This window comes from Castor canadensis, chromosome 3 (genome assembly GCF_047511655.1).
Source record: "Castor canadensis chromosome 3, mCasCan1.hap1v2, whole genome shotgun sequence".
Taxonomy (NCBI): Eukaryota; Metazoa; Chordata; class Mammalia; order Rodentia; family Castoridae; genus Castor; species Castor canadensis.
Window position 1 is genome coordinate 184,164,776 of NC_133388.1, and position 8,496 is coordinate 184,173,271.

The 8,496-nt window shown below is 36.7% G+C and overlaps 1 pseudogene; it reads left to right on the top strand.

Annotated features, from left to right (window-relative positions):
- Positions 1-6,515: 6,515 nt before the first annotated feature.
- LOC109676380 (la-related protein 4-like) lies at positions 6,516-7,611 on the top strand (annotated as a pseudogene).
- Positions 7,612-8,496: the final 885 nt, after the last annotated feature.

An 8,496-nucleotide genomic window follows, 5' to 3' on the forward strand; every position in this document is an offset into this window, starting at 1 on the left:
CCCCTTGAAATATCTCTTCAAAAGTGAAAGGGGGAAAAAATCCACCTAACTCATTCAAATTGCTTTCTCTACAAAGTGTTTACCACAAATCCCTGGCCAGCTCAGCTGCCTTCTGCCTCTCAGAGCATCTTGTTTTGCAGTCTCTTGCCCCTGTACTGAAACTGCGCACTGACTGGGGCAACCTTCCACCTAGTCAGGCCTCACCCCCTACACCTAATGGAGACTCCTTTCTGGTCTGGACCACCATGGGATCTCCTTGTACCCCAATAACATTATCCATATAGACTGAGGCTTGTAATTCCTAGGATTTAATCCATGGAGATAAAAGTTTTAATTCCCTCCAAAATGAAAATCCACAGGTGATCTGCAAGGTGAAGGAGAGGCTTAGTTTAATGCAATGGAGAAAGAGAGACAGAGAGGAAGAGAAGAGAGAAAGAGAGAGAGAGAGAGAGAGAGAGTAGCAAAGTGGTATCCTTGCATATGAAATAAGGGAAAAAGGTATCCAAAACAAAAAGAAAAATGTCTATAGCTTGAAAATCTCACTTAATATTGACTTTTTAGTGAGTCTGGAGATTAACTGAGAGCTCTTTGTTCTGGCTCCTTGGGAAATTGTGGGAGGCAGGCACTGCCACATGGGAGCCAGCAATTGTACATTTTCTTTGGATATGAGACAGGCTGTTCAGAGGTGCTGAAAGAACATTCATTATTGAAGGAGTAAATTCCTTATTCAACAGGACTCACTCCCACTGGCCTGATACGGCCAGTGTGTGAAGTTGAACCATTCACTCACTACACCAAAAGAGAAGTCATGGGTGATTGTAGCCTCAATCACACACTGAGCCCTTAGTTGGAGCATCATGTGCTTTCTCTGCGTTCCTTTTACCTGCAAACAAGAAGTCTCTTCCAGGAAAGCCCCATGCTCAGCTAAGATTACACAGCTCTTTAGATATCACATCAGTTATTCTCATACCAGTCCTGCAAGGGAAGAAGGACAGAATATTGGTGAATTCCACTTTCGGAGAGACTAAGAAATACTAAACCCTCAATTTAAAAGGTCCCAATACTTGTTCTGCTTTTCTACTATAACTTAGGTATAAGATAATGATTGCAAATGGAAGTTCAACTGAAAGGGAGGAGCATGCTTTTCAGGTCCTGGCTCTAGATAGAAGAAGACCAAACTTTCCAGTCCTTCAGATTTCACTATGCTAATGCTGTGAGCGATTGCACAGCACACCTTGGAGTTCACAGGGAGTTTCTTAGCTGCAGTAGTAATCACAGAAATACCTTTTAAAAACTAATAAAGATGTACTATTTCACACACATGCAATTAGGCTGGCAAATTTTAAGATTGGATAATACAAAGTGCTGAAAAAAATAAGAAGAAATAAGAACTGTTGTGTACTGCTGCTGGTGAGAGTGTAAATAGACACATAAACACTTTGGAGACCAATTTGACAATATAAAATAGAGTTGAAGATGCAATACTCTATGACCAAACAATTTCATTCCTGAGTGTTTTCTCTGAAAAACATCAAACAAAACTTCATTTTGTGTTCCTTTATTGTGTAATACCTTTTGGGTTTCATTTGGAGAATTTTGGTTAGATACGCCACTTGTAAATTCTTTTTTTCCTCATTAATGTGCTTTTCTTCACTTGTTACTTTGCATTTTACTTTGTTTGTTTCATAGTATGATGTTTGACACCTATTGTGCATGTGTGTTTTGCGAGTGGATGACTTGGGTTGTTTTTACCTGGATTGGCTTGCTCTCGTTGCTTGTGTATTAGTGTCTCATAAACAGATGAAGGCTAGGCTTGATCACTCTCCAGATCATCTTGTCAACTCAAGAAAAAAAATCACTTGGGTTAGCTCATAGTTCAAGATCTACCACAGTTGTATTTTGATCATACTATTCCTGAACTGTTTGTTTAGGAAACCTAAAACACATCCCTAAACACATTCTTAAGCCACTTTGAGTACTTTTCCTTATTTGTCATGGATTTGTCCATAGAAAAGCCATAACTTCTTTGTACCAGAACAAATGCATTCTCACTAAAGTACTAATTTGTGCTTATCTTAGCAAATGGCAAATTTATTTTTACTTAGAATAACATTAGCTATTATGTGGAACATTTCCTATGTCAAAAACATAGAGGAGCTTTAGAAAAATACAGGGAGAAAAATGAAATGTTCAATATTCATCTTATCCAATATGTTGGCTGACAAAATAACAAAATGCTAACTTCAAGAAAATCTTACAGCAATACTCTTGTTGAACTTTTTGAATCTGCCCTTCTTATTTATTTGTTTATCTGCCTTATCTTACCCTCCTATTCATTTTTCTCCTTATTCTAACCTAAATGGGATGATTCTCAAGAAAGGAAAAATCACATTGTACTCCTAAATTCCTAAATCATTAACATGAGCATTTAAATCCAAGTCTAGTAATGTTGACAGATATATTTAAATGTTTTTTCTAAACCTGTAGACGATACACCAGAATATTCTATAGAATTTTAGATTTAATTAGATATTGTCCTATATGATTACAGCTATTCTAATTTGTTTACTTACACTTTAGAGAAATTGTTAAAAGTAGTAGCAATGAGAGAAAGACAAAGTGAGAATTTAAATCATCTTGTAGTGAATATTTTTTAAATGGCCCTGAGAAGGCAATAAAAAGGTACTATATAAAAGCCATTTAAGAAGCCCTTCTTTAAGAGTTGATTGCTCAGTCAAAATAGCAAGCCACATAAAGACGAATCAATAGTAGTTTTTAAAATAGACTTTATGAAGCTCTCAAACAGTATTTTGAGTAGACATAACAGTTTAAAGTAAGGAAAGGTTGTCATCTCTTTCCTAAATAAGGTTATTCTTGAATAAAGGGGACTTTATCAGAGAAAAGTAAAGAAATATGGGGTGAGAGTGTAGCTTAGAGTTAGAGCACTTACTTAGCATGCTTGTGTTTCTGAGTTTGATCCACAACCCCAACCCCAACACACAAAAGGCTGATAGTATAATTCCCAGTTCAGCAGTTCAGACTATTTCTAACATGTGACTAAACATTTTAAGTACAGAGAAACTCTTAGTAAGTACATAAGTTAGAAATCAAAACCACCTTCAATCATAGAATTTACTGTAAAGTAAATGGAAGCTACAGATAAAATATACTATAGAATTATTGCATACCAGAAAAACTTCCCAGAAATGGTCAGATTATAGCTTATCTAGGCATTAATATTTCTGAATTATATATAATTGAAGAAACAAGTAATTAGCTAAATTCCCTGAATCCTTATGGGCAAAGCCTCATGTACAGAAGCAGATTAACTAAAAAAAAAAACACATAGAATGTAGATCACTTTTTTTCAGATTATCATAAACCTTTTTTACTTTGTATTTACTGTTTCTCTAAAGGTATTAACTCAACAACATTGGATACTTCAAAGACCTGCTGCCTACTGCACATTATACCTTGATCCAGTACTCAAGGCTTATCCTCTTTGCCTCTGAGCAATTTCAGTCTCAACTAAATTATTCAAGATAATTTCAGATTTCATACCAATATCACCCTTAAGTCTGATGATACCACATGCAGAATAATCTCGACTGTTAATTGAAAACAACCAACATTTTTCTGATAGTCAGTTATCTGAGCATAAAATATCATTACTGTCTCCTCTACTCACTCCGAGAAATCTCTTACCATTACCTAATGAAAGTAAATTTCTTGATTATGTTTCTATGGTTCAGGAAGCATCTATGACACAATAGATCTCTTGGATACTCACTGAATACCTCGACTTACTATGTTTTTGTTGCGGGATCTTATTTTAAAAATGAAAACTTATAATACCTGCAATAAATAACTCAGGCTCTGTTAAACAGTCTAATTCTTTATAAGAAACCAAATTTACTCAAATAGCTACACAGTTACCTTTCTGGAATACATTAAATTATTAAAAATAGAAGACCTTAGCTGGGGTTTGGCTCAGTGGTAGAGCACTTGCCTAGTATGCACAAGGCCCTGGGTTCAATCCCAAGTACTACAAAAAGGAAAAAAGTAAATTAAATAAGTTAATAAAAGAATAAATGTGTACTCCAATAACCAATATAATTTTTGAAGTAGTTCAAGTGTATTGGAATGCTTTGCAACCTAAAATGTCTCCTTAATGCCCAAAAATTGTTATCATAAAATTGGAGGCTCATAAAAGTGTTTTTGCATATAAGTGTGCTAAATATGCACTCTAAATACAGTCCTTACCTATAAATCTCTTGTAGTAAAAAAGATAATTCTATGAAAAATGTAAAGGATTCCATTAGAGACTCAAATTTTGACCCAGATTCTTAAAGAAATACTAAAAGCAAATGGGTTTTAAGATGTATGAGAATAACACCTAGAAAAACCATGATGACTTCTTTCTAATACAGTTTAAAACCACAAATAGACATTTGCTAAAATCTCCCAAGAGACAATTCACAGTGCAGGAACATTATCTATGGTATAATGTACTGATACAGAAAATTCTGGAAGATATGCCTAATCTGTGCCTTCTATGTCTAAAACTAAAAGTTATACAGGTTAGGCATAGGAACCTTCAGCATTTTCCTCATGAATTTTATACGATTTCCTTCTGCTACAGCTTATGAGTATATACTAATAATTCTGAGTTTGTTTTCCAGGTGGGATAAAGCAAGAACTCAATTCTCAGAAGTCATATTTCTCATAGAGTCTAAAAAACAAACAACACACTATTAAACTTTACGGTTATAGATACCTGTAAATTATACACAAGTTTGTCCCTTCATCTGAAATGAACTATCATGTATGTTCCAAATCTCTGAAATCATGGAAAGAGCTCTATGGTGACTGTAAATGTGCAACAATTATAAACTTCACTGAAAAACCTCCAGAAATCATTGGTCCATAGAAGTCCAACAGTGAAGGTCTGACAGTCAAGCTCATTGGATCAAGTTAATGACTATATAACACAGATTCTGAGTAAATCAACAGTTAAGTAAGATTATCCTAGATATCTGAAATCATCAATCATCACACTCTACTTGCATGCTTTTTGGTCATCATGCTTTTAATCATATTTGTCCTATTCACTTGCTTCAGTTTAAACCAGCAAAGACAGGATTTCTTCTCACTAGCAAAGACAGAATTAAGGAGTTATAGAGGTTTTTTTTCTTGATAAAGCCTGTAACTCTTCAATTGTGGTCCCAGGGTGACTTTTAATTGCTTCTTAATATTTGGCTTTACTTTTTTGTCTTATAGCTGATACATGTGTATTTTCTAGAAGTCCTAAGTTCTCCTGTGTAGTTAGTACCCAGATAGATGATTCAACAATTCAAAGACAAAAACAGGGAAAAAATCACACTGATCACATTTGAAGTAATACCTTTGAGGTAACATCTTGTGAAAGATAATCAAACAGATGCTCATATGGATACAGAGGCAATCATACAGATACAAGGAGTGTCATACAGATGCTCCTTGAGTTACAGTGGGATTATGCCCTGGATAAATGCATTGTAGGTTGAAAATATCATAAATTGCAACTAACCTACCCAGTATCGTAGTTTAGCAGCACAAGTCACTGTAGATTGTTGGTTGCTCATCCTCGTGATCATGTTTCTTTCTGACTGGGAACCACAGCAACAATTCCACAGGGTGTGTAGCACTAGCCTGGGGAAAGATCAAAATTCAATGTATGGCTTCTATTTGATGTATTTCACTCAAATACCACTGTAAAGTTGAAAACTCCTAAATCGACCTTTTGTAAGTCTGGGTCTGATTATGTACTGTGGTCTCTCCTACAGGTTTAGCTAAAGGAGGAGCAAAATGAAGAGACTAAGAATATAAGGCATAGAGTCCCCATACTTCTAATAGAAGAGTGAATTTGTAGAAATGGAAACCTGTAGCCATTATAATAACTCATTTTAAATATGTTTCATCAATCAATGAAAATTCTATAGTTATGGAACAAGTAATCCAAGAAATGGATTGAACTTACTGAATCCATCAACAACTTGCCTCAGTAAACATTTGACTGAAAACCAGTAATCAGGTTGATTCTCTCATTTATGAAAATCAAACAAATGAGGGTAGACTAACTCTGACAAACTCTGCTGAATGTTACTTTCTACATCAGATCTTACCCTCTTATACTTCTGAAGATACACCAGTTCCTGTCCTCCATGCTTTCCAGGCCCTTCATAGTAGCAATGTCCAATAGAACTTTCTACAATGTTGGAAATAGTCTATGTCTACTCTACCAATAATAACCATAAATTGCACATAACTACTGGATGCTTATAATATGGCTAGTATGATAGGTAAGTAAATTTTTACTTAAGTTAAATAGCTACACACAACAGCGGCTGACAGCAGGGGAAGAGTCGGGTCCATTGTCGGGCGGAGGGGCAAGGCGAGGATCCTTATCCTAGCAATTGGGGCATGGGCCTGTGAGCCAGTGGTGGCGCAAATGATTGGCTTGAATGGAAGAAGACATGTTGCTCTTCCTGGAGCAGGTAACATCTAAAGGGACTGGTTTAAATCCTAATGCCAAAGTATGGCAAGAAATTTCTTCTGGAAATTCTGATGTCCCTTCTGTAACTCATGGAACTGAAAACTCTTGACATGAAACAGCAGTGTCAGGGTCTCATCCTGGGGGTAATACAGAGGTTTCAGAAGATATGTGTAAGGAATATGAAGCTGTGGTCTCCATCTTGTGAAACCACAAGACAGTGCAGGCATTGAAGAATCAACTGATGGAATGATTTTAGGACCTGAAGATCTAAATTACCAATTGTATGAAGTTTCTGGAGAAAGCAGTTCAGCAATTTCTGCCAAAGACCTAAAAGAATGTCTGAAGGCAAAATTAGAATTCTGCTTCTCACGAGAAAATTTGTCAAAAGACCTGTGCTTGATGTCACAAATGGATAGTGATCAGTTTGTTCTGATTTGGACAGTTGCCAGCATGGAAGAAATAAAAAAGTTGACCACAGAACCTGATCCAGTTTTTGAAGTGTTGAGATCTTCTCCCTTGGTACAAGTTGACAAGAAGGGGAAAAAGGTGAGACCAAGTCATAAGCGTTGTATTGTAATTCTCAGAGAGATTACTGAAACAACATCAGTAGAGGAAGTGAAATCTTTGTTTAAAAATGAGAACTGCTCCAAATTTCTAAGCAGTGAGTTTGCACATAATAGCAACTGGTATGTCACTTTCCACTCAAATACAGATGATCACAGGCTTTTAAATACTTAAGAGAAGAAGTTAAAACATTTCAGAGCAAGCCTATCATAGCAAGGATAAAAGCCATCAACACATTTTTTGCTAAGAATGGTTATCAATTAATGGATTCTAGTATGTTATAGTCAGACCATTCAGACTCATGTCTTGTACCCTCACAAGTTTTTATTCTGCCTGTATACAGTCTTCAGCAACAGTACTTGGTATATAGAATTGTGCCTCAGTCTTGGTGTCCAAGTCCTGCACCTTACTTTGAAACACCACTGGCTCCCTTTCCCAATGGTAGTTTTGTGAATTGCTTTAATTCACCAGGATCATATAAGACAAATGCTGCTGCTATAAATATGGGCTGACAATTCCCAAAAACTCATGTGAAGGCTTTAGGTCATCCAGTGGATCGGAACTCTCAGCAGAGGGCTCTGTATCATTGGGGGAAGGACCACTGAACAAATCTAGTTCAAGAAACTTGCCACCCAAATGAAATAACCTTATAGTAGCTGGGAATCAAGAACAAACTTACACTCCAAAGGAAACTCTCAATTTACAGATGGAACAAAATGGGGACTATGGTAGGGTTGAAGAAGACAAGAAGATGACAGGATTTGAAGATCTAATCCTTCAATTGCTGAAGCAAGGGCTCCAACACCAAAGTTTGACTTACTTGCTTCAAATTTACCTCCAATACCTGGAAGTTCATCAAGAATGCCAGGTGAACCCGTTATGAAGAAAAGAATGTCTGATGTCATTAAGGGTTTCTTTAAAGGCAAGGACAACGAAGACTTGACAGTTAGTTGCTCAGTTCCTGCAGAGGATGAACAGACAGACTGCACTTCTGCCCAACAACTCAGTATGAGTACCAGTCCTCTGTGTACAGCCAAGTGTCCTGTGTTAAGCACAGCTCAGCAGGGAAAGGATCTAACAGAGGATTCCACTGTTGAGAAGGTTTTCAATCAGATGACTATACCAGTGTCTTCCCCAAGTACTGCAAGGCCATCAAGGGCGAATACTGTTTCACCATGTAATAACAACACAAATGTACCCATCGCTGTGGCCCTACAGGAACCCTGAAAGTTAAGTTATGCTGAAGTGTGCCAGAGCCCCCTAAAGAGCCATCTCCAGTTCTTGTACAGCCACTTCAGGAATCTTACTCCAATGTAGTATCTCCCACCAGAAATGAAGAGAATGGAGCTCCTCAGAGCTCTACTGAGAAACCACATAAGAGAACAGAAGCAAGGGTT